Source organism: Ambystoma mexicanum, chromosome 8 (genome assembly GCF_040938575.1).
Source record: "Ambystoma mexicanum isolate Mex_15411 chromosome 8, UKY_AmexF1_1, whole genome shotgun sequence".
Taxonomy (NCBI): Eukaryota; Metazoa; Chordata; class Amphibia; order Caudata; family Ambystomatidae; genus Ambystoma; species Ambystoma mexicanum.
Window position 1 is genome coordinate 1,122,369,028 of NC_090929.1, and position 26,685 is coordinate 1,122,395,712.

Genomic DNA, 26,685 nt, shown 5'->3' on the forward strand with positions numbered 1-26,685 from the left:
GGTAGCAAGGAGGGATCTGAAGACTCCTCTGAGCGTCACAGGACACAGGAGACCAGGTCCCCACATTCTGCCAGCTATTCCCAGGCTCGCAGAATCCGGGAAAACCTGGAAGATCAGACGGGCACCTCTGGGAGCAGTGCTTCTGAATCAGAGGATGAATGGACCAGGGTTACCCGAACCAAAAAGGCCAATAAGGTGAAAAGGGCCTTGCTTAAGGACCCCTTAAAACAGATTAAGGCAATCAGGAGTGTCATCATGCCTTATCATAAGAACGCCAAGTATTCTGTTTGGGAACACTTGGAGCTCTATGAGCAAATGATGGAGACTTTCCATTTGAAGGACAGCAGTAGCTGCATCCAGTACGTCAAATGGACATTCTCCCCTGAATACTCCAGTTTCTTTGCGGGGCTGGGGGACCAAAACCATTCAAGATGGTCCACATATAGGGCGGCCATCTTGAAACATTTTTCTGTACATAGAAATCCCCAAGAGGCTCGCAAGGCAGCCTACAATTTGCAATGTGGGGAGGATCAGGCCCCACAAGAATTTGTGCAAGAATTGAAGCGTGCCTTTGCGCAGACCACCAGAAGGGTGCGCACGGACAGCAGAGAATTCATCAACACATTTTTCCATGCTCTTCCCAAGTACATAATGACCCAGCTCGTGAGAGATTTTCACAAGAAAAGATCTTTAGACTGGGTCATTGAGCAAGCCACTCGGATCTATGAGGTGCAGAAGCCCATAGAAAATAAAAGTAACACACAGAAAAAACCCAAATCCAACAGCACCCCTGCTGCTGCCAAGGTGGCGGAGGTAAAGGTTGCCCCGTTTTAGATTTGGAGATGGGGGGGGGCCTAAAAACCTGCCTGCGCAGAATAACTCTAACACCAGAAGGCCCTCGGGCCAGTCAAAGACAGGGAGTCAAGGAGGTAGTCCCACAAATGGGGTCCCTCGCTCCCCTGATTATGTAAATCCCCTCTACAAGGGAAACCGACCCATCCTGGGTTATGTGTGGACTCCTCCAGCCCTAGGGGGGGGATCCAGCCAAGTGCCTAACCCGGGGAACTTCCCTCCTAACTTCCCCCAGGAGGGCAGAAATTCACCAAATCCGGGGCAGAACTTTTTCCCCAGGTATCCACCCAATTTCCAACCCCAAAACCATCCATCCTTCTTTCCCCAATTCCCTGAGCCCAGACAACCTAATCCGGGAGAGGGGAGGCCAAGGGTGGAGGGGTACCCAAATCTTCCCAACCCGGGGTATTACCAGAGAAGGGATAGCTACCCTTCCCGGGATCAGCCCAGGGGAGAAAACAGAACCCCGTATCAACCTGAGCGGGTTTCCCAACTTGAGCGCCAGGTCCATAATATGGCACGGGATCTGGGTCACATACTGAGGGCTCAACAGAACCCTCAGATGAGCATGCCACCGCAGAATGCCCCAAACTCTGGACCTGGTGCTCCAGAATAACCCACCGGTTCCCAGGGAGGAGGCACAAGGGGAAGGGCGGTGTAAAGCCTTGGAGGAAGCTTCCTTCCCAACTTGTAAACAGCCCCTGGAAAACCAGGAACCGGAAACAAAATCTCCTGCCCCTGAAAGCCTGCCTCCCAAGGAGCAGAGGGGGGGTAGGAGAAACAAAGTACCCAAACAGACCCACTTTGTGGAGGAGGTACAGGTCTTCCAATTTGAGGGAGAGAGATCCTCAGAAGATCCTGGGAAAAGGATCTTCTTCTTCAGAGATGGGGGAACTCCTCCCAAAGAAAAATGGGTCCCAAGGGATGCCATTTCAGACTGGGGAGATGTGGAGACTGAGCTACCGCCGCCCATCATCTCATCCCAGAACCGACAATACCAAAATCCCGTGGGTCAAACCCATCCTGAGGACTGCCTCCAAAAAGGGGGGGGCGGCGGCCCAGAACCCGAAACCATTTCCAGTTGCCAACTTTTTCTTTCAGATTCCCCAGGCTCTCCGCAGAATTCTGCCCAAATCTCTTCGCTAGCAATGTCCAAAACCAGAAAGTTAGCCCACCAGTTGTCCAAAAATGTGCATTATCTGTGCCCCCTTGAGGAGAAGGAGGGAAGATACTATGCCCCGGTACAAGTACAGGGGCAGGGTACAATTTTGGCACTGGTGGACACTGGATCCCAAGCTACCCTTCTGTCCAAAAGGGCCTTTGATGAACTAAATGCAGGAAGGGGGGAGAATTACCGTATTCCTCTCACCTCTCTTCCTGGACAACTGCAGAACTTTGACAGGAAGGAAATTCCTGTCGAGGGGACTGCAAATTTGGACATCAAAATTGGGCGACACAAGGTGAAACACCCGGTCATAGTAGTGACTGCAGAGGGCACCCCTTGTTTACTAGGGAATGACCTCCTGAGAAGGTTGTCACCCCTAATAGATTGCGTAAACAAGGTCCTCTGGACCCAGACTAGCCGACCAATAAAATTAAAACAGAGTGTCAACCATGTTAGTTTAAACAGCACCTGCCACATGGTTGAACAAAAATCTGACCAAGTAGAATTTCACTTCCAGAACAACCAAAATCCAGACGTGACAGTAATAGCAATAGGACAACAGACTGGTGATGGGGGGTCCTCTCTATTTCTGAAAATCAGCCTTCCTTCCAGTTTAAGGTGGTATTCCACACTGGAAGGAAACACTCTGAAATTCTTTACCAATCCACAATCAGACACTCCCACTCCTATAGTCCAGAAAGATGTGAAATCAGCTCAGAGCCTGGCTGATATTCAGCAAATTGGAGATCAGTTGTTCATCCCTGTTCAGTTAAATGATGGGAAGGACTCTGTTCTCGCCCGAGTGTGTGTGAACAACGGTAAGAGCTTCATTAGCGAAGCCATGTTCCGACAACTCCCAAAAGATCCAGCCATTCCCACATTCAAACTGATAGACAAGTGGGAAATGGACCTGGAAGCACCTAATTCCAAACATCTCCTGCCAAGCAGGTGTATGCTCAAAATCTCCATTGGCAACAAGAGCATAGTCCATAATTGTTGGGTCGTGCAAGACGTCACTGCCGCCTTTTACTTAGGCAGTGACATTCTCGATCGCTTTACCATTAGTTTGGACCTAATAAACTTCAAAGCTTGGTCCCGATTAGCGGATAATCCCATGGGCTTTGATGATCCAGAAAAAGCATTTAGGTCAGCTCAATTGCTACCTTATGCGGTTGAAATTCAGCTTAAAGAGGAAGTCATCATCCGGAAAGGACCCGACAATTCTCCCTGGAAGTGAAAGTTAAAAGAGGACAAAAATTGAAAAACCCTGATGCTTATATTCATCTAAATGCTTCTCTCCAACAGCAAGGGTTAGGGGTAAACCCAACACCATTAGTCAACATAGAACATGACACCATTCCAATAGAGGTGGATAACTGCGACTTAAAGAGTATTACTCCAGCCGCAAGCACCATTATTGGAATGGCGGTTGATGACCGACATTTCTCCATTGATTTAGGAAATGAACTGTTAGGACCAATCCCCAAAGACTGTTTTGACAGTGACAGTGAGGACAATGCAACACCAGACAGGATTTTCACCCGGCATGGGGGGGAACTTCCTGGTGTACACTTCTTGCCCTTATGGTAAGGAAGACGTGACTTGTGACTTTAGAAGGGATGAGGTGATTTTCCAGGTCCATGAGGGCTGCCTTTCCCACCTGAAGCCTCCAGTCCAAATCAGCACTCTGACCAGGGACTTCTCCACCCAGCTGAAGGAGGCCGCTGAGATAGCAAAGCCAGAAGTCTTTCCAGGCTTCAGGCAGATGGTGGAAGAGAGAGTCAACCTAGCTGATGCCTGTGTGACTCTGGAACAGAAGCAAAAGTTGAAACAAGTTTTCTTGGATTTCCAAGATCTCTTTGCGGTAGACTCATATGACTGTGGTCGCACCGACATCCACACAACAACAATTCCCACGGACCCTGGAATGACTCCAGTGTTTGTGAAGCAATATCGTTTGCCTCTCGCATCCTTGGAGTCCCTTACTGAAATAATTAAGAACCTTGAGTCCCGGGGAATAATCCGTCCAGTCCACAGCACTTTCTATAATCCGGTGCTGGGAATATTGAAGCCAAACGGCCAGTGGAGACTCTGTGCCGACCTTAGGGAGCTCAACAAACAGGTCCATACTTCCCGATGGCCTCTGCCCTACATTGACCAAGGGCTGGCCCAGATCCAGGGGTCACAGGTATTCACAGCAATAGACCTGACCAATGGATACTGGACCGTGCCTGTCAGTAGGGAGGACCAATACAAACTGGCTTTTACCTTTGGGGTCCAGCAGTACACATGGACCCGAACTCCTTTCGGATACCTGAACTCCGGCAATGAATTCAACATTTTCCTACATAGGCCATGCCCGACCTGGGTGCGAGGGGTAACCTGGCTTATGTAGAGGATGTCCTCATCAAAAGTTCATCAATGGAGGAACACATATCGGAGATCCGTTATGTTCTGACACAGTTGAGGGCCGCCGGAGCAAAACTTTCCTTTCAGAAAGCACAGTGGTGTAGAACCCGTGTTAATTTCTTGGGGCATGAGATTACTCCTCAGGGTCTCTGTCCCCAAGTAAAGAAAGTGGAAGCTCGCCAGAAACTGAAGGATCCCACAACTCTGCGGGAACTAAGGAGCCTCCTTGGACTGACTAATTACAGCAGAAAGTTAATTGAGTGCTACGCAGAGATCACCAGACCCCTGATTCATCTCTTGAAGGGGGGGTCAAGTGGGAATGGGGTCCAGAGCAATCCGAGGCAGTAAGACAACTCAAGAGAAGCCTCTCACAAGCGCCTTGCCTAGCTTACCCTGTCAGAAACAAGGAGTTCTTCCTGGAGACAGGGTTTTCTAATACGTGCTTGACGGCAGTATTATACCAAAAGCATGACAAGGTCAATAAAGTAATCTCCTATGCGAGCAAAACTTTATCCTCTGTGGAGGAAAAATTCAACGATTGGGAGAAGGCACTCCTGGCAACGGTGTGGGCATTGAAGAATTACCGCCTGTTTATCCAGGGGCAACACATCATAGTGGAGACTCCACACCAGCCTCTGCAATATCTCCAAAGTGACAGAATCCGGGCCGGCAATGTCAGTAATTCCCGAACTACTTCCTGGATTCTGTCAATGCAAGGCTTTCCTGTGGAGGTCAGATATGGCCAAAACAAGAAGAGTCCCCTCGCGCAAGGTCTGGCTGACTTGCATGATTGTGCCAGAGAAAACTGTCTCGAGGACGAAAGTCTAAAAATCAAGGACAACATGGAGGCATACCTTAATTCCCCACACAAAGTCTTTGAAGAAGACAAGTGTGAGGGAATGCCCACTGTCTATGTGGACGGATGCTCTTACCATGTTGAGAACAACGGGGAAAAAGAACTGGTGGCCGGCGTATGGAACGCATGGGGGAATGAGTCTCCAGAACCCTCCACTGGATACAAATTTGGTCCTCGAAGTAGTCGGGTGGCAGAATTGATGGCTGTGCATCAAGCCATCCTCACTGCTGTCCAACATCAACTCCACAAACTGGTCATAATCACAGATTCGGATTATGTACGGAACGGGTTAGTGGAGCACCTGGTTAATTGGAAAACCAGAGGCATGCTATATGCTAATAACAAACCTTTGAAACATGGGAAGTTAATTCAAAACATTGATGATCCGTCACCTCGAATGGGATGACCATCTATTGGAAAAAGATCAAGGGTCATTCCAAAGTAGAGGGACCAGACAAAACTGGAAATGACTTAGCTGATCAGCTGGCCAAAACCGGGGCCAAACAAGGGGATCTAATAGAAATAGAGTCCCTGTTGGGGGAAATCCAGGTCACCGGTATCATTAGATCCCAGACAAATGCTCACAATGATCTTTCAACTGCACAATGGAGTAAGGAGACCCCTGATGCTGATTTAATTACAGCTCAGAAAGGGGATCCAATAATTGGTAAGTTTTTACCAACACATTGAGGACCCTGAGAACTTTCCCCTGACGGATACCGATTAAATTGGGAAAGAGGACCTAAGAGTGTTGATGAAATGTCCAAAGATGTTCCAAATCCAAGATGGTTTGTTGGTAAGGAAATCCCAAGCTGGCCATGATCAGTGGGTGGTCCCTACCTCATTCCGAAGCCTGATGTTATGTCACGCCCATGATGCGGCCACAGCCGGTCATAGGGGGTTTCATACAACACTTGAAATCTTAAGAGAGATTGCATACTGGCCACATATGGGCCAGGACCTCAACCAATGCTTGAAGGGGTGTCTGGTGTGTGCACAATTTCAGCCATCATCCCTCACACACCGGGCGCCTCTCCAAAAGAGGGGGATGACACTGCCATGGTCAGATTTGCAAATCGACTTCGTAGGCCCTGTAATTTGCTCGTCTAGAGGAAACAAGTACATGTTGACCGTCACATGCTTGTTTACCAAGTGGGTGGAATGTCTCCAGGCCCCAAACTGCAAGGCAGAAACAGCAGCTGCCCTGATGATTAACCACATCTGTTCCCGTTTTGGTCTACCTCAAAGGATTGAGTCAGACAGAGGTAGCCATTTCACCAGCGAGGTAATGACAAAGATGTGGGAGATACTGGGGGTTAAAAGGAAGCTACACATTGCTTACCGGCCAGCTTCTTCTGGAGCAGTAGAGAGATACAACCGAACCATTGTGAGCATCTTAAAAAAGTTTGTGGCAGATTCTGGGCCAAGTTGGGATATCCGGCTACCTCTGGTCCTAATGGCCATCAGATCTATCCCTTCATCTGCAACTAAAATGTCACCATTTGAGTTGATGACCGGACACAAGATGGTGCTTCCCCAGCATTTGCTCTACAGGACCCAAGAGCAGACGTTGATAAATGCCTCCACAACTCATGAGTATGTGGAGAATTTAAGGAAACACCTTCAACATGCTTTTGCCTATGCTCAGCGGAATCTAGAAAGATCAGCTGATAGCATGAAAACCCACTACGACCTGAAAACCAGTAGGAAAGTATACGAGGTGGGGGACCGGGTCTATCTATACAATTTCCAAAGAAACCAGGCCAAACAGCGAAAATGTTTGCCTACGTGGAAGGGACTGTTTGAAATTATAGACAAAATCTCCCCTGTAGCCTATAAGATCCGCATCCCCAAAGGTAGTCTGGCGGAAGGGGAAGACAAGTTGGTCCATATTAATCAGCTAAAGTGTTGCCATCCCAGGCACACTCTGCAACAACTGGAGGAATCCTCTGGAATCCCAGAGGGGGCCGCCCCAGAGTAATTCAGTTCCAACCCTAAAATATCCCACAGATAGTCTCTAAAATATCATGATTCTGGTAGGAAAATGTTTCCTGTTATATCTTGTTTTTAAAACAAGACTGAAAAATGTAACCGGATGTATAAAATGTATGTGTTCACCACACCATTAATAGTGGTGGAGAAATGTCTACGAATAGGTATTGCCATTTTTGCTTTATCATCCTAGGAGAGATGAAACCACAGAGACTGACGAAGGAGAACGACCCGGAGACCGGGAGCAAAGATCTGAGGGGCCCGGGGTACCACCCAACATTCCCATCAGGACAGGCAAGGAGAACCGATCGATCCAACTGGATGGAGGAAAAGATGCTGAACTGTGCCATCTACGGAATTGGAAGAACATGATGCGGAAATACCAGCATGTGGATCAAAACATCCTTTGCACCCGACTCCCCCTCGACTATAAATCAAAGTGCAGTCGGGCGGGGATGCTTGTTGGTGTCCTGACCCACGTTTGGACTATTAAGCAGCAACATTTGGTGCTGTGGGCTTAGAAAATCCAAGATGGCGGAAAAGCCCACAGTTGCGCCAGAATCCGGGAAAACCGCGCAGTTTGTGTGCACACCAAAATGGTTGCCTAACTTGCCACCCACCAGTGCAAGCATGATGGGCCAGGAGTGCCATGAGTGAAATGTGTGCCAAAGGAAAAACAGCAGTGCCGGTTGGCTAAAAAGCGCTTTAAAATCACCTTTGTTTCCCTGAATGCAAGCTCAAAATGCCTATTTTAAACATCACAAGATATTCAAAAATCTCGATGAACACCAGCAGACATTTGGCAGAATGTATTCTTGCGTGCATACTAAATCTGGAAAGAGTAAGAGCCCAAAACCATGTTCATAACAAAACTGTCTGAGTTGTGGATTTCAGCAGCTTAAGTTAAATGGACAGAAAGCCACTAAAATCGAAATGTTTCAAATAAATGAGTGACCTACTTTTGAGTGTAACATAGGTTGCAACTGTTGAAGTGTCATAGTTTTGAACTTAGAATCAGCGTTCTAGCTGCATGTGTAAAAATTGTCAGTGTGATTTGAATGTAGAAAACTGGGAACTAAAGTGACATTTAGCTGAAGCCTGGCTTGAAGAGAGTGGATTCTGCCTGACAACTACCCCCGACAGGAGAGGGAATTCAGCAGCTGTGTTCCCAGGCCTGGCTGCATCCTGCTGCCCCTGCCTAAAGGAGATGACACCTCTCTGATTGAATTAGGGGAGTGGTACCTGGGGACTACAGGAAACTAAACAAAGCACGGTCCCTGGCTCAGGCAAATGTTATATTAGGGGGGTCGTAAATGGCTTCCTCGTGGGAGAAACTGGGAGGGGCAGTGCCTGTGAGAGCAAGCTGAGCTTGGGGGAAGTGGATAAACCAGAAATTCCACCATGTGCTTTGGAAAACCACACCCCTTTGGGGCCAGAGCATGATTTTAAAAAGATGGATAATTCACAGTGCGGACTTGTCAAAATTATATAAATAACATCATCATTCTTGTGATTTTTCTGTGCACATTTAAGAGGTGTTAGGACCCTGTGGTATGTTCTTGGGGATAGTAGCAGAAAAAAAGGTTGTTACTCCAAATGTATGCATGTTAAAAATCTCACACTTTATCATCTGAAACCCATATCCCTGGTGCACATTTGTGTAAAATCTGGAAAGGTTTAGAGGTCGTTATCTGGATGAAAAGGGGAGAATTCTGTCATAAGTGGACACGACATCGTACAAAGACAGGGATCGGATGGTTTGGTGCTACAGAAAATATGTTAACTGGACCTATAATATTAGAAAAATGGTACATAGATAAATATGTATTTGGGTCAGAAATAGATTTGTGTGCAATTTGACAAGGGGAGGATCCTCTGACCATAAACCTACCTCATCACTCTGACTCACAACCCAGTTCCCCAATCAAGGGAGAGAGGAGGAACGGGCCAATGATAAGTTGAGAGGGTTGGGAATGCAGAATGAGCCGACCCACCCACTTTCTAAACACATAAAAAGAGCCACTGGAAGCCAGGTAGGGAGATTCACTTTCCACTTTCTTGCGGGACGCTTTGCCGGGAGACTCCAGACTTCAAATCCATCAATCTCCAGAGACCAGAGATCCAGAGAGACCAGAGATCCAGAGAGACCAGAGATCCAGAGAGACCAAAACTGTGCAGTGCTGAGAGCAGAACCAGAGACCAGATCGCTATGAAGAACCGCTAGCAGAAGTCCAGCCAATCCTGACCCGATCGGTGACGAAGTCGCATTCATGTCCAAAATCTAGTGTGAGTACCCAGCTAGCACTGTGCCAAAACCAACCTCTTAGTTTAAAATAATCGAATCCAAACTATTTTAGCCTATTAGAACTGCCTCCTAGAATCGTGTCATTCTGTCATCTTTAAAACTGAAAACTGTCATCTGTCATTCTGAGCTTTAAAATTTCAAATCCGAAAAACTACCTTTACAAAATCGGCCGTATCTCCGGAACCATTTGTGCTAGGAGCGAGTTTTAACTGTCATCTTAAAGCTAAGGTTTCCTACTCCTTATAGTGCCTCTGTAATTGCACTCGACGCACGCGACTAAATTTGCCGCGATTTGACATTTTGCTTAATTTCAGCCACGTGTAAAAATATTTGTCCTTGCTTTCCTTGCTGAAATTCGTGTGCAACCTGACAATCATTCATAGAGCATTGCTAAAGTGATCCTGAATTAATTTAAGTAACTCTCACTCACCCTGAACCTCCTATAGGGAATTAAAAGCAATTTGAGTATATTTTTCACTTCATTGCCACCACATTTAAAAGGATTTTGCCTGTGTTTAAAACTCCTACCTGTTTTCCTCTAAGCTTGCTAGGGGGGAACTGAATTATATTTGATTGCATTCCTGAGAACTGTGTGCTTTCCTCCCATCTCTTTACGTTGCATAGAGGGGGGGGGTGAATTGTGAAAGAAAAGTGATTACATTGTCTTTTGTTGAAGTCATATCAAGTTATTTTCTGTACTGCATTTTCATTCATCATTGCATTGTCGTTGAAGCCATAAAAGCATTCTCAGCTACTTTACCCTCTCTATATCACTTCTAAGCCATCAAAAAGAGTGTACCACTGTAACTTTGTCCATTGTTGATCACTATCATCTTCACAAGTGTGCTATCCAACATTAATTCATTCTAAAAGTGTGATATATATATATATATATATATATATATATATATATATATATATAGTTTAATTTTCAAATAAATATTTTAATTTGCAAAACAAACCTACAAACCTACCTCTTGGCTCAGTGGGGTCAGGGGGATTCTAAGAGAGGGGTGTTATATAAGGGTTGTCATCCAGAGTAAACGAACTGGACATAAAAATATATCAATAAGGGTTTCCCTCAGCATCCCAGACTAGGCATTGACTTAGCTGTAGTGTTGAATTGAATCCGCTTACAGTGTGCTCCATGTTGCAACAATTGTTTCACTTCTCATCTGGGTTGCTGAGTACGGTTCAACTTCCCACCACGGGTTAATACTCATTGTCTAGTTCAGGCGCATCACGTGGTTGTAGACCACAAAATCGAGCTCTTTGGGTCTGCATTTATGAGGATTTATTCTGTTTTCCTGCAGTGGGTCCCTTTTCATTTGAAGCTTGGAACGTGCTTGTTTATCGCTGAGCTGGGAGCTCGGTCTTCCAATTTTGGGAAGCCTGAGTCTGATTTGCTCGTTTGGTGTCCTGCAGCTTAAGGCCTTCTGTGATTTTCATTAGACTTATAATATGATTTCTACACATTTATATTGTGCTATGTTTCCTATAGGTTAGTCGTACGTGGCCCTACCAGGCTCCATGTATACTGCTGCAGTTCCATAGGATTAACTGCCATAAGCATCTGCAAGCTTGCTCGGGATCTCTTTGTTGCCTTGCGTTTAGCGTTGCTGCATTTGGCTAAATAGAAAATCTATTTAATCTGAGAAAAATAATAAAAGCTTGGACAGTATGTATAAGTATCTGTCCTCTATCGACAGAACTGTGTAAGCATGTTCTTCATGTATATGAGTGAGTGTTTGTGTAAGCTGTGCATGGTTGCGAGTGTTCTTCATGGCTAATGCAGCTACGTTGTGGTGTCACTAATGATGTCAGCACAATGGTTTATTGGCATTTAATCGATGCAGTCCATTATGGAGTTTGGATCCATGATTACCTGCGAGTTACCTATATCCATGAGGACATGCACCGAATAAGGTTGGAATGGCTGTCTGAGGGAATACCTCTATGCCTATGTGCCAACCAGTGGTGCTCTTGGGTGTTCTCCAAATAATGAGTGACTTCAGGTGTTCTTGATTCTTCGGGCCGTCATGTTCATGGGGAACGGATATCATTGGATCAGTTCAACCCCTGTTGGATTCCTGGGGTGAATTGCCTGATGAAAACCATGACACCCATCTTTGCGGGTGTCCATAATATGTATCCTCTTATAAGGAGCATTTCTACACACATCGGAAACCCTTTGTGAACATGTTACCGGCATTGATATTCCAATCTGTATCGCTATGCCAGATATGGAGGAGGCTGCTGCTCTCCCAAATGTACAGGCAACAAACACTTCAGGAAGCCCACAAAATCGTTCACCCACACATTCACCTCAGGGCGCAGAGCCCATATCGCAGTTTACAGCCTTTCCAACTCAATACAGATGCTCCTACTGGTGCACACACTGTCATGCCCGAGCCGCTGGCGCACGCATTGGCAACCATCATGGACTACTTGGTACTCATTTATCCTCCTAATACTCCTTGAACAACTCCTTTTCACGTCTGGGTCTTTTATTTCCATTTGCTCAACTTTGGTTCTTTCTTATTTTATTCAATTAACTACATTTACCATAATGCACCTGGCTGCAGTCCTCAATTCCTGGCTATTCTCATTCATCGTTATTGGGACCACAATCCCCAGAAGCCCTAGCGGCCAGTGCTGCTTCCACCTGCTCAGGACCAGAGAGGGAGGAGGCAGATTGTCTTCAGGTGTGCTGCTACAGGTGCTGTCAATTAGCCTGCCTGAGAACAGGGCAGGGCTTTATATAAGCAGCTGCCTGCAGGAGCACAGTGTCTTGCATCTTGAGATCTCCCCGCTCCTGTTTGCCTTGACCTGCTACTTTGTATGCTGTTCCTGTTGCTGCATTATCCTGTTTTGATCCAGTGCCCTTTCCGGGCTCCTTGCCCTGCAGCCTACCTCACTCCGGCTGCCTACAGTCATAGTCCTCTGCAGCCCCCTTTGCAGCCTGCCTCTCTCCGGATGCCTACCGTCCTTGTCCTCTGGGCTCCCTGCTCTGCAGCCTGCTTCACTCCGGCTGCCTACAATCCTAGTCCTCTGCTGCCTGCCTTGCAGCCTGCCTCCTCCGGCTGCCTACCGTCCGGGTCCTCTGGGCTCGCTGCCCTGCAGCCTGCTTCACTCTGGCTGCCTACAGCCCTTGTCCTCTGGGCTCCCTACCGTGCAGCTTGCAACCTTCTGCTGTCTCCAAACCCTTGTTCCCTGGGCTCCCTACCTTGCAGCCTGCACCTCTTCGCTGCCTACAGCCCTGCTCCTCTGGGCTCCCTACTTAGCGGCCCTATTCTTTTGGGCTCCCTGTCTGTCGCCTACTACTAATCTCTCTCTGTCCTGTTCTTCTCGACTCCCTGCCTTTCAGCCTACTGCAGTCCTCCGCAGTCCAATACAGTTTGCCTGGACCTAGTGCCACTCTTCACTGCAGACCTGCTTCCTACTTTGCAGCCTTCTGTTTTCCTGACTGCTGCTCCTTGTTCTCTTCCTTGAGTCCTCTGTACTCCACCTTAGGTTATCTATTTCAGTCTAACTGCCTTTCCTTCATTTCCTTCTGCTAGATTGCTCATTGACTTCCTTTTCGCTGGATATTTCTGGTCTTGTCTTCTCATGTGTCTTATGTAATCCCTTTGTACAGAGCTTGCCTGTTGGTTTCCGGCAGGCAATCTCTGCCCCTTCCTTTGTCGCGTTTTAAGTGTTACAGACACCCACTGCTGTTGTTCCCAGCCATGAGCATACAGCGTGGGCCTCTGTTATAGCAATCTGTGCAGAAGGCTGAAGTTTCCTAAGGTTCGTGGAACACTCTTTCCCATTTCAGCATACACCCCTAGAGGGAATCCAGTTTGTTTGTACCTTTGTATCTTTTGCCCCTTTTGGCTCACAGCTACTGTTTACTACTCTTCTTTCTTGTTGAACCTCCTGCTGTGTGTGCTTATCTGCTACCTTACCTCAGCACAGCCACCCAAACCCTACTTGGGTACCCTGTGCCACTCTTGACAGAGTGCCATTCCTGACAGAATGCAAGACCAAAAAGATTCTTGTCCCATAGGCAGGAAGGGCACACACAGACCAAAGATGCTTTCTTTTCGGTTCAAGAAACTTCTGCAAAAATCTAAAGTTTTCTTAAGGACTACAAACAAAAACCATAGTTTAAAAGACAGACTCGCTCTAGTAAACAAAGGTTTACAAGCACAGTACTACACTCACTGGCTCGCTGACCCTTCCATGTGTAACTACTATGACAGTTGCAACTATGATCCGCAGTCTCTATCTATAGAAGAACTTCAGCAAGAAAATGAATTCCTGCAGATTTTGTTAGCCCAACCACTGGAAAACACTCATGGTTTTTCTGCCATTTCTTCTGACACTGCATTCGACATTCAGCCGGTACACGAACCTTGTATTCCTTTATCCCAGGCTACCCGGTCTCAGGACCAATGTCATAACACTGCTACAGCCAAGGCTATTGCACTCATTGTGGCAGACTCTCAACCAGAGTACGCTGTTGCCAAAGTGATATGCTCAAGATCAGCTTGGCAAGCTACACAACCTCCCCTGACTGCTGTAAACACTCATTTAACCGGACAAGGCATTCAGTATCCTGATGTTAGTGCAGCTGGTCCTGGGTACAAAAGACCAATATTGACCATCGGTTGTCTTAATGCTTCCCCAGTAACTACTAACCATGATAACTCTAAGGTCAGTCTTCCTATTGCAACACCTGAATTTTCTGCTGCACCAGATTCTGAAGCTGTAGAACAGGCTAATGGAACATACCTGTTACAAGACCAACTCTTAAGCCTTAAAAGACAAACCGAAGACCTCTATGATGAATTTGTCTATCTGCATTATAAGAATCTAGCTAAGGGACACAATTTACCAGACCATCTGACACTATGTCCAACACCCGACATTCTGTCTTTAGAGTTTAACAGATTAAGGCCTGTACTGGTAACACAGAAGAGGATACAGACTTATACAGAGCAGTTGGAATACCTGAACTTGGCATATACATACCAGTTAAAGCTTGACACCGCTCATTCACTTACTAGCCACAGTAACACAGGCTGTCGTTCAGATAGTGAAGAATGGACTCCTCCAGTGGGCCAGATCGCTCACACGGCCATTACACCAAAGATCAAGTGTAATCATCTGACTGGACATTCCGCTGAGTCAAAGGATTGTTCCATTCTTGCCCTTGATGTCAGTCCTTTACTCCCACTTACAGCCTCTACTGAAGTGTCCAGATCTGAGATGTATTCTGCTTCTATAAACATTGGCACTCCTGACCAGGAGTCAGATCCTGAAACATACCCAGTATCCGTCTGGAATCCAACTTTGCAGACTGTCAATACCCCAGATCCATGTATCAACTTGGGCACACAAGACTTTGCAGGCCAGCCTTCGGAAGGCTTATGCTTTCCTGGTCCTACATCCACCGTGCTACTTGTTACAAGATCTGCTAGCCCTATCTCTGCTGCTCCCCCTGCTAGTACTCCTGAATCTGCTGCTGATGCCTCATCTCAGATCACTCCTACTGCAGTCGAAGCACCCCCTTCCACTCTGCCTGCAAGGACAGTACCTGTTGCAAAGCCAGTTAAAAGTTCTCCTATTAAGGCTACAGCTCCGGTAGATCCTGTTGATGCCTCTGCAGCACCTAAACTACCAGTCACGACACCATCAGTCTCAGTTGCGTCCCTGTCGGATCTAATAGAAATAGAGTCCCTGTTGGGGGAAATCCAGGTCACCGGTATCATTAGATCCCAGACAAATGCTCACAATGATCTTTCAACTGCACAATGGAGTAAGGAGACCCCTGATGCTGATTTGATTACAGCTCAGAAAGGGGATCCAATAATTGGAAAGTTTTTACCAACACATTGAGGACCCTGAGAACTTTCCCCTGACGGATACCGATTACATTGGGAAAGAGGACCTAAGAGTGTTGATGAAATGTCCAAAGATGTTCCAAATCCAAGATGGTTTGTTGGTAAGGAAATCCCAAGCTGGCCATGATCAGTGGGTGGTCCCTACCTCATTCTGAAGCCTGATGTTATGTCACGCCCATGATGCGGCCACAGCCGGTCATGGGGGGTTTCATACAACACTTTAAATCTTAAGAGAAATTGCATACTGGCCACATATGGGCCAGGACCTCAACCAATACTTGAAGGGGTGTCTGGTGTGTGCACAATTTCAGCCATCATCCCTCACACACCGGGCGCCTCTCCAAAAGAGGGGGATGACACTGCCATGGTCAGATTTGCAAATTGACTTCGTAGGCCCTGTAATTCGCTCGTCTAGAGGAAACAAGTACATGTTGACCGTCACATGCTTGTTTACCAAGTGGGTGGAATGTCTCCAGGCCCCAAACTGCAAGGCAGAAACAGCAGCTGCCCTGATGATTAACCACATCTGTTCCCGTTTTGGTCTACCTCAAAGGATTGAGTCAGACAGAGGTAGCCATTTCACCAGTGAGGTAATGACAAAGATGTGGGAGATACTGGGGGTTAAAAGGAAGCTACACATTGCTTACCGGCCAGCTTCTTCTGGAGCAGTAGAGAGATACAACCGAACCATTGTGAGCATCTTAAAAAAGTTTGTGGCAGATTCTGGGCCAAGTTGGGATATCCGGCTACCTCTGGTCCTAATGGCCATCAGATCTATCCCTTCATCTGCAACTAAAATGTCACCATTTGAGTTGATGACCGGACACAAGATGGTGCTTCCCCAGCATTTGCTCTACAGGACCCAAGAGCAGACGTTGATAAATGCCTCCACAACTCATGAGTATGTGGAGAATTTAAGGAAACACCTTCAACATGCTTTTGCCTATGCTCAGCGGAATCTAGAAAGATCAGCTGATAGCATGAAAACCCACTACGACCTGAAAACCAGTAGGAAAGTATACGAGGTGGGGGACCGGGTCTATCTATACAATTTCCAAAGAAACCAGGCCAAACAGCGAAAATGTTTGCCTACGTGGAAGGGACTGTTTGAAATTATAGACAAAATCTCCCCTGTAGCCTATAAGATCCGCATCCCCAAAGGTAGTCTGGCGGAAGGGGAAGACAAGTTGGTCCATATTAATCAGCTAAAGTGTTGCCATCCCAGGCACACTCTGCAACAACTGGAGGAATCCTCTGGAATCCCAGAGGGGGCCGCCCCAGAGTAATTCAGTTCCAACCCTAAAATATCCCACAGATAGTCTCTAAAATATCATGATTCTGGTAGGAAAATGTTTCCTGTTATATCTTGTTTTTAAAACAAGACTGAAAAATGTAACCGGATGTATAAAATGTATGTGTTCACCACACCATTAATAGTGGTGGAGAAATGTCTACGAATAGGTATTGCCACTTTTGCTTTATCATCCTAGGAGAGATGAAACCACAGAGACTGACGAAGGAGAACGACCCGAAGACCGGGAGCAAAGATCTAAGGGGCCCGGGGTACCACCCAACATTCCCATCAGGACAGGCAAGGAGAACCGATCGATCCAACTGGATGGAGGAAAAGATGCTGAACTGTGCCATCTACGGAATTGGAAGAAGATGATGCGGACATACCAGCATGTGGATCAAAACATCCTTTGCACCCGACTCCCCCTCGACTATAAATCAAAGTGCAGTCGGGCGGGGGTGATTGTTGGTGTCCTGACCCACGTTTGGACTATTAAGCTGCAACATTTGGTGCTGTGGGCTTAGAAAATCCAAGATGGCGGAAAAGCCCACAGTTGCGCCAGAATCCGGGAAAACCGCGCAGTTTGTGTGCACACCAAAATGGTTGCCTAACCTGCCACCCACCAGTGCAAGCATGATGGGCCAGGAGAGCCATGAGTGAAATGTGTGCCAAAGGAAAAACAGTAGTGCCGGTTGGCTAAAAAGCGCTTTAAAATCACCTTTGTTTCCCTGAATGCAAGCTCAAAATGCCTATTTTAAACATCACAAGATATTCAAAAATCTCAATGAACACCAGCAGACATTTGGCAGAATGTATTCTTGCGTGCATACTAAATCTGGAAAGAGAAAGAGCCCAAAACCATGTTCATAACAAAACTGGCTGAGTTGTGGATTTCAGCAGCTTAAGTTAAATGGACAGAAAGCCACTAAAATCGAAATGTTTAAAATAAATGAGTGACCTACTTTTGAGTGTAACATAGGTTGCAACTGTTGAAGTGTCATAGTTTTGAACTTAGAATCAGCGTTCTAGCTGCATGTGTAAAAATTGTCAGTGTGATTTGAATGTAGAAAACTGGGAACTAAAGTGACATTTAGCTGAAGCCTGGCTTGAAGAGAGTGGATTCTGCCTGACAACTACCCCCGACAGGAGAGGGAATTCAGCAGCTGTGTTCCCAGGCCTGGCTGCATCCTGCTGCCCCTGCCTAAAGGAGATGACACCTCTCTGATTGAATTAGGGGAGTGGTACCTGGGGACTACAGGAAACTAAACAAAGCACGGTCCCTGGCTCAGGCAAATGTTATATTAGGGGGGTCGTAAATGGCTTCCTCGTGGGAGAAACTGGGAGGGGCAGTGCCTGTGAGAGCAAGCTGAGCGTGGGGGAAGTGGATAAACCAGAAATTCCACCATGTGCTTTGGAAAACCACACCCCTTTGGGGCCAGAGCATGATTTTAAAAAGATGGATAATTCACAGTGCGGACTTGTCAAAATTATATAAATAACATCATCATTCTTGTGATTTTTCTGTGCACATTTAAGAGGTGTTAGGACCCTGTGGTATGTTCTTGGGGATAGTAGCAGAAAAAAAGGTTGTTACTCCAAATGTATGCATGTTAAAAATCTCACACTTTATCATCTGAAACCCATATCCCTGGTGCACATTTGTGTAAAATCTGTAAAGGTTTAGAGGTCGTTATCTGGATGAAAAGGGGAGAATTCTGTCATAAGTGGACACGACATCGTACAAAGACAGGGATCGGATGGTTTGGTGCTACAGAAAATATGTTAACTGGACCTATAATATTAGAAAAATGGTACATAGATAAATATGTATTTGGGTCAGAAATAGATTTGTGTGCAATTTGACAAGGGGAGGATCCTCTGACCATAAACCTACCTCATCATTCTGACTCACAACCCAGTTCCCCAATCAAGGGAGAGAGGTGGAACTGGCCAATGATAAGTTGAGAGGGTTGGGAATGCAGAATGAGCCGACCCACCCACTTTCTAAACACATAAAAAGAGCCACTGGAAGCCAGGTAGGGAGATTCACTTTCCACTTTCTTGCGGGACGCTTTGCCGGGAGACTCCAGACTTCAAATCCATCAATCTCCAGAGACCAGAGATCCAGAGAGACCAGAGATCCAGAGAGACCAGAGATCCAGAGAGACCAGAACTGTGCAGTGCTGAGAGCAGAACCAGAGACCAGATCGCTATGAAGAACCGCTAGCAGAAGTCCAGCCAATCCTGACCCGATCGGTGAAGAAGTCGCATTCCTGTCCAAAGTCTAGTGTGAGTACCCAGCTAGCACTGTGCCAAAACCAACCTCTTAGTTTAAAATAATCGAATCCAAACTATTTTAGCCTATTAGAACTGCCTCCTAGAATCGTGTCATTCTGTCATCTTTAAAACTGAAAACTGTCATCTGTCATTCTGAGCTTTAAAATTTCAAATCCGAAAAACTACCTTTACAAAATCGGCCGTATCTCCGGAACCATTTGTGCTAGGAGCGAGTTTTAACTGTCATCTTAAAGCTAAGGTTTCCTACTCCTTATAGTGCCTCTGTAATTGCACTCGACGCACGCGACTAAATTTGCCGCGATTTGACATTTTGCTTAATTTCAGCCACATGTAAAAATATTTGTCCTTGCTTTCCTTGCTGAAATTCGTGTGCAACCTGACAATCATTCATAGAGCATTGCTAAAGTGATCCTGAATTAATTTAAGTAACTCTCACTCACCCTGAACGCTCCTATAGGGAATTAAAAGCAATTTGAATATATTTTTCACTTCATTGCCACCACATTTAAAAGGATTTTGCCTGTGTTTAAAACTCCTACCTGTTTTCCTCTAAGCTTGCTAGGGGGGAACTGAATTATATTTGATTGCATTCCTGAGAACTGTGTGCTTTCCTCCCATCTCTTTACGTTGCATAGAGGGGGGGGGGGGGTGAATTGTGAAAGAAAAGTGATTACATTGTCTTTTGTTGAAGTCATATCAAGTTGTTTTCTGTACTGCATTTTCATTCATCATTGAATTGTCCTTGAAGCCATAAAAGCATTCTCAGCTACTTTACCCTCTCTATATCACTTCTAAGCCATCAAAAAGAGTGTACCACTGTAACATTGTCCATTGTTGATCACTATCATCTTCACAAGTGTGCTATCCAACATTAATTTATTATAAAAGTGTGATATATATATATATATATATATAAGAAGTAGGTTTGTTTTGCAAATTAAAATGTTTATTTGAAAATTAACCCTTTAAGTGCCAAGGACGAGGTATCTCGTCCTTGGAAGTGCACACGCAGTGCCAAGGACGAGATAGCTCGTCCTTTTCGGCACCTTGTTTTGAGCGATCCCTGCAAAGCAGGGATCGCTCAAAACTGTAATCCAACCCCCGGGCTATGTGAGGGGGAGGTCCCCCCTCACTGCCCGGGGGTTGGATTTCCTTCAGTTTCACGCCGACGTGCGTGACGCACGTCGGCGTGAAACTGAAAGCAATTCCACCGCAGCAGCCATTTTCGGCTGCTGCGTTGGAGAGAGAAGGTGAGTGCCCTTCTTGTTCCGCCTCGATCTCCGGCTGTATTTCAAGCCGGAGATCGAGGCGGGTATCGTTGGAAAGGGGAGATTCTCCCCTTTCCAACGGTACCCATTGTGTGACTTTGCTGCCCGCGGATCGGGCGCAGGGCGCCTCGATCCGCGGGCAGCAACGTCACGGATCAAACGAAGATCCTTTTGTGACGCGTGGGGGAGGGGGGGCTGCTTACTAGGTAAGCGGCCCCCTTCCCCCGTGGCCCCAAAGCATGGGGCCACAGCGCCAGGGACCCCTGGGGGCAGATGATCACTGCCCCCGGGGGTGGGGGGAAAAAAAAAAAAAAAAATCGAGGGAAGGAGGGAGGTGGGAGGGGGTTTTGGGCCCTGGGGCCCACTGGGCCACCAGCGATTGACCTAAAAGTGGTGTCCCTGGAAAGGGGACTTTCTCCCCTTTCCAGGGACACCACTCATATGCCGCATTGCTGGTCACGGATCAGCGCAGAGCGCTGATCCGTGACCAGCAACCCACTGAACCACCATGGATCTGTTTGCGAGTTGGGGGGGAGGGGGGCTGCTTCAGGTAAGCAGCCCTCTCCCCCCCCCCGGCCCCCAAAGCATGGGGACACATGAAAATGTACCCTGGGGGCAGATGGCTGGCCATCTGCCCCCAGGGAAATATATATAAAAAAAATAATAATAATCTGAGGGATGGGGGGAGGTGGGAGGGGGTTTGGGGTCCTGGGGCCCACTAGGCCACCAGGGATTGAACAGAAAGTGGTGTCCCTGGAAAGGGGACTTTCTCCCCTTTCCAAGGACACCACATATGAGGCATTGCTGGTCACGGATCGGTGCAGAGCGCTCGATCCGTGACCAGCAACCCACTAGACCACCATGGATCTCTTTGTGAGGTGGGGGGTGGGAAGGGGGCTGCTTCAAGTAAGCAGCCCTCTCCCCCCTCCCGACCCCAAAGCATGGGGGCACGTGTATGTGAACCCTGGGGCAGATGGCTGACCATCTGCCCCAAGGGAATGTAAAATAAAAAACAAAAATGAAATGATGGGAAACAGGGTTGGGGGAAGGGGTGGGGGCCACTAGCCACCATGGATTTTTTACTGAATGAAAGGGAGGGGGTGTCCCCCCATAGGGGCGGGTGCCCCCCCAACCAAAGTAGAAAGGGGGCACCCCTTGTAACCCTCCCTGGGGGCAGATATCTGTTCCTAGGGAGGGCCATCTGACCCCAGGGAGGGATGCATGAGGTGGGGCCCCCCCTATCTGCCCCCAGGGAGGGTTGCATGAGGTGGGGCCCTCCATTTGGGGTGGGGGGGGTTGAGGGCCACCCCCCGTTGCGGTACATCATGCGCTGCCAATTTAGGGTGGCCCTCAGCCCCCCCTAAAAAGCAGCCTGTGGTTTTGTAATTTTTTTTTTGTTTACCCAACTTTGCTTGGTGCAGATGGCCACATTAGTGTGGCTATCTGCCCCCAGGGTGCCCAAACCCTACTGCCCCATCTATTGGGGGTCCAGCCCCACCTTTTAGGGTGGCCCTCTCCCCCCTCACCCCAAATGGAGGTGGGGTGTACCTCACGCAGCCGTTTGGAGGAGGCCCAGGGAGGCCTGCATGAGGTGTGTCCCCCAGCCATTGGGGGTGGGGTGGGGGGGGCACCCCAAAAGCTGGGGCAGGACCCCCAATAGATGAGGCAGTAAGGTTTGGGCACCCTGGGGGCAGATAGCCACACTAATGGGCCCATCTGCACCAAGCCAAGTTGGGTAAACAAAAAAAAATATACAAAAAAACAGGCTGCTTTTTAGGGGGGGCTGAGGGCCACCCTAAATTGGCAGCGCATGATGTACCGCAACGGGGGGTGGCCCTCAACCCCCCCCCACCCCAAATGGAGGGCCCCACCTCATGCAACCCTCCCTGGGGGCAGATATCTGCTCCTAGGAAGGGGCATCTGACCCCAGGGAGGGATGCATGAGGTGGGCCCCCCCCTATCTGCCCCCAGGGAGGGTTGCATGAGGTGGGGCCCTCCATTTGGGGTGGGGGGGGTTGAGGGCCACCCCCCGTTGCGGTACATCATGCGCTGCCAATTTAGGGTGGCCCTCAGCCCCCCCTAAAAAGCAGCCTGTGGTTTTGTAATTTTTTTTTTGTTTACCCAACTTTGCTTGGTGCAGATGGCCACATTAGTGTGGCTATCTGCCCCCAGGGTGCCCAAACCCTACTGCCCCATCTATTGGGGGTCCAGCCCCACCTTTTGGGGTGGCCCTCTCCCCCCTCACCCCAAATGGAGGTGGGGTGTACCTCACGCAGCCGTTTGGAGGAGGCCCAGGGAGGCCTGCATGAGGTGTGTCCCCCAGCCATTGGGGGTGGGGTGGGGGGGGCACCCCAAAAGCTGGGGCAGGACCCCCAATAGATGAGGCAGTAAGGTTTGGGCACCCTGGGGGCAGATAGCCATACTAATGGGCCCATCTGCACCAAGCCAAGTTGGGTAAACAAAAAAAAATATACAAAAAAACAGGCTGCTTTTTAGGGGGGGCTGAGGGCCACCCTAAATTGGCAGCGCATGATGTACCGCAACGGGGGGTGGCCCTCAACCCCCCCCCCACCCCAAATGGAGGGCCCCACCTCATGCAACCCTCCCTGGGGGCAGATATCTGCTCCTAGGAAGGGGCATCTGACCCCAGGGAGGGATGCATGAGGTGGGCCCCCCCCTATCTGCCCCCAGGGAGGGTTGCATGAGGTGGGGCCCTCCATTTGGGGTGGGGGGGGGTTGAGGGCCACCCCCCGTTGCGGTACATCATGCGCTGCCAATTTAGGGTGGCCCTCAGCCCCCCCTAAAAAGCAGCCTGTGGTTTTGTAATTTTTTTTTTGTTTACCCAACTTTGCTTGGTGCAGATGGCCACATTAGTGTGGCTATCTGCCCCCAGGGTGCCCAAACCCTACTGCCCCATCTATTGGGGGTCCAGCCCCACCTTTTGGGGTGGCCCTCTCCCCCCTCACCCCAAATGGAGGTGGGGTGTACCTCACGCAGCCGTTTGGAGGAGGCCCAGGGAGGCCTGCATGAGGTGTGTCCCCCAGCCATTGGGGGTGGGGTGGGGGGGGGCACCCCAAAAGCTGGGGCAGGACCCCCAATAGATGGGGCAGTAAGGTTTGGGCACCCTGGGGGCAGATAGCCACACTAATGGGCCCATCTGCACCAAGCCAAGTTGGGTAAACAAAAAAAAATATACAAAAACACAGGCTGCTTTTTAGGGGGGGCTGAGGGGCACCCTAAATTGGCAGCGCATGATGTACCGCAACGGGGGGTGGCCCTCAACCCCCCCCCACCCCAAATGGAGGGCCCCACCTCATGCAACCCTCCCTGGGGGCAGATATCTGCTCCTAGGAAGGGGCATCTGACCCCAGGGAGGGATGCATGAGGTGGGCCCCCCCCTATCTGCCCCCAGGGAGGGTTGCATGAGGTGGGGCCCTCCATTTGGGGTGGGGGGGGGTTGAGGGCCACCCCCCGTTGCGGTACATCATGCGCTGCCAATTTAGGGTGGCCCTCAGCCCCCCCTAAAAAGCAGCCTGTGGTTTTGTAATTTTTTTTTTGTTTACCCAACTTTGCTTGGTGCAGATGGCCACATTAGTGTGGCTATCTGCCCCCAGGGTGCCCAAACCCTACTGCCCCATCTATTGGGGGTCCAGCCCCACCTTTTGGGGTGGCCCTCTCCCCCCTCACCCCAAATGGAGGTGGGGTGTACCTCACGCAGCCGTTTGGAGGAGGCCCAGGGAGGCCTGCATGAGGTGTGTCCCCCAGCCATTGGGGGTGGGGTGGGGGGGGCACCCCAAAAGCTGGGGCAGGACCCCCAATAGATGGGGCAGTAAGGTTTGGGCACCCTGGGGGCAGATAGCCACACTAATGGGCCCATCTGCACCAAGCCAAGTTGGGTAAACAAAAAAAAATATACAAAAACACAGGCTGCTTTTTAGGGGGGGCTGAGGGGCACCCTAAATTGGCAGCGCATGATGTACCGCAACGGGGGGTGGCCCTCAACCCCCCCCCACCCCAAATGGAGGGCCCCACCTCATGCAACCCTCCCTGGGGGCAGATATCTGCTCCTAGGAAGGGGCATCTGACCCCAGGGAGGGATGCATGAGGTGGGGCCCCCCCTATCTGCCCCCAGGGAGGGTTGCATGAGGTGGGGCCCTCCATTTGGGGTGGGGGGGGTTGAGGGTCACCCCCCGTTGCGGTACATCAGGCGCTGCCAATTTAGGGTGGCCCTCAGCCCCCCCTAAAAAGCAGCCTGTGATTTTGCATTTTGTTTTTTGTTTACCCAACTTTGCTTGCTGCAGATGGGCCCATTAGTGTGGCTATCTGCCCCCAGGGTGCCCAAACCCTACTGGCCCATCTATTGGGGGTCCTGCCCCACCTTTTGGGGTGGCCCTCTCCCCCCTCACCCCAAATGGAGGTGGGGTGTACCTCACGCAGCCGTTTGGAGGAGGCCCAGGGAGGCCTGCATGAGGTGTGTCCCCCAGCCATTGGGGGTGGGGCGGGGGAGGGCACCCCAAAAGGTGGGGCAGGACCCCCAATAGATGGGGCAGTAAGGTTTGGGCACCCTGGGGGCAGATAGCCACACTAATGGGCCCATCTGCACCAAGCCAAGTTGGGTAAACAAAAAAAAATATACAAAATCACAGGCTGCTTTTTAGGGGGGGCTGAGGGCCACCCTAAATTGGCAGCGCATGATGTACCGCAACGGGGGGTGGCCCTCAACCCCCCCCACCCCAAATGGAGGGCCCCACCTCATGCAACCCTCCCTGGGGGCAGATAGGGGGGGCACCACCTCATGCATCCCTCCCTGGGGTCAGATGCCCCTTCCTAGGAGCAGATATCTGCCCCCAGGGAGGGTTGCATGAGGTGGGGCCCTCCATTTGGGGTGGGGGGGGTTGAGGGTCACCCCCCGTTGCGGTACATCAGGCGCTGCCAATTTAGGGTGGCCCCCAGCCCCCCCTAAAAAGCAGCCTGTGATTTAGCATTTTGTTTTTTGTTTACCCAACTTTGCTTGCTGCAGATGGGCCCATTAGTGTGGCTATCTGCCCCCAGGGTGCCCAAACCCTACTGGCCCATCTATTGGGGGTCCTGCCCCACCTTTTGGGGTGGCCCTCTCCCCCCTCACCCCAAATGGAGGTGGAGTGTACCTCACGCAGCCGTTTGGAGGAGGCCCAGGGAGGCCTGCATGAGGTGTGTCCCCCAGCCATTGGGGGTGGGGCGGGGGGGGCACCCCAAAAGGTGGGGCAGGACCCCCAATAGAGGGGGCAGTAGTGTTTGGGCACTCCGGCGCCAGATTGGCACACCAATGTGCCCCTGTGCACAAAGGGGAGTTGGGTTACCAAAGGAAAACAGTGAAATTGTTGGAAGGTTTTTTAGGGGGGGCGGTGGAGCACCCCAAAGGGTTGGGAAAGCTGAATGGGGCGTTAACCCCCCCCCTGCCCACAATGGAGTGGGTGCCATGTCATGCAGCCCTCCCTGGGACCAGATATCTGCTCCTAGGAACGGACGCCTGAGCCCAGGGAGGAGTGCAGGACAGCCTTCCCCCTTATCTGCCCCTTGGGAGGGCTACATGAGATGGGCCGCCCCTCAAATTGGGGTGGTGGTGGAGAGGTGCAACCCCCCTCACGTTAGAAAATTCCACAGCGGTGTAGGGGGCCCCTCCGCCCTCACAAAAGGGCAGCCTGCCATTTTGAATTGGGTTCTTCGTTTACTATACCTGCCTTTGCGTAGAGGGGCACATTGGTGTGCCAGTCTGGCGCCGGGGTGCCCAAAACGTACAGGCCAATGCTACAGTGGGGCCAATATGGGTGGTCTGGTATGTGGGTGGGCTGACACAGATAATATATGTTTTGTTCTTCCCTTTACAGGTCTTGAGCAGTTCAAGCTTCTCCCTTGTTATGTACGTATGAAATTTTGCTTATTCCAACATTTGATAGTGGGTGGAGGGCACATTGCTATTGGGGTGGGGGTGAACAGGGCCTGTAGTGTTCTGTTGTGAAGGAAGTGGGTGCTCTGGGGAGGTATTGGGGTGGCCAGGAACACACTTGTCCAGGTTGCGGACAAAACGCCCCCCAGTGCAGCTGAACAGTGCTGTTTCCCTGGGAGGGAAGTTTGCCAATTAGCCATCTGTGCAATGTTTGTTTTGTGTGCTGGGGGTTGCCATACACCCATTGGTCTTAGGCCAGGTTGCTATCACTGTGCAGTCCAGCCTTCTGTGGAGTAGATGACAGAGAAGTTTCATGTATGTGGTGGAAGGAGCTGAAAAATGTACAGATATATGCCAGACAGTTCGGATGTGTTATTGGTAGGCAAAGCACTGAATGTAAATCTTTTATGTTTCTGTTGCAGTTGCGGCTAC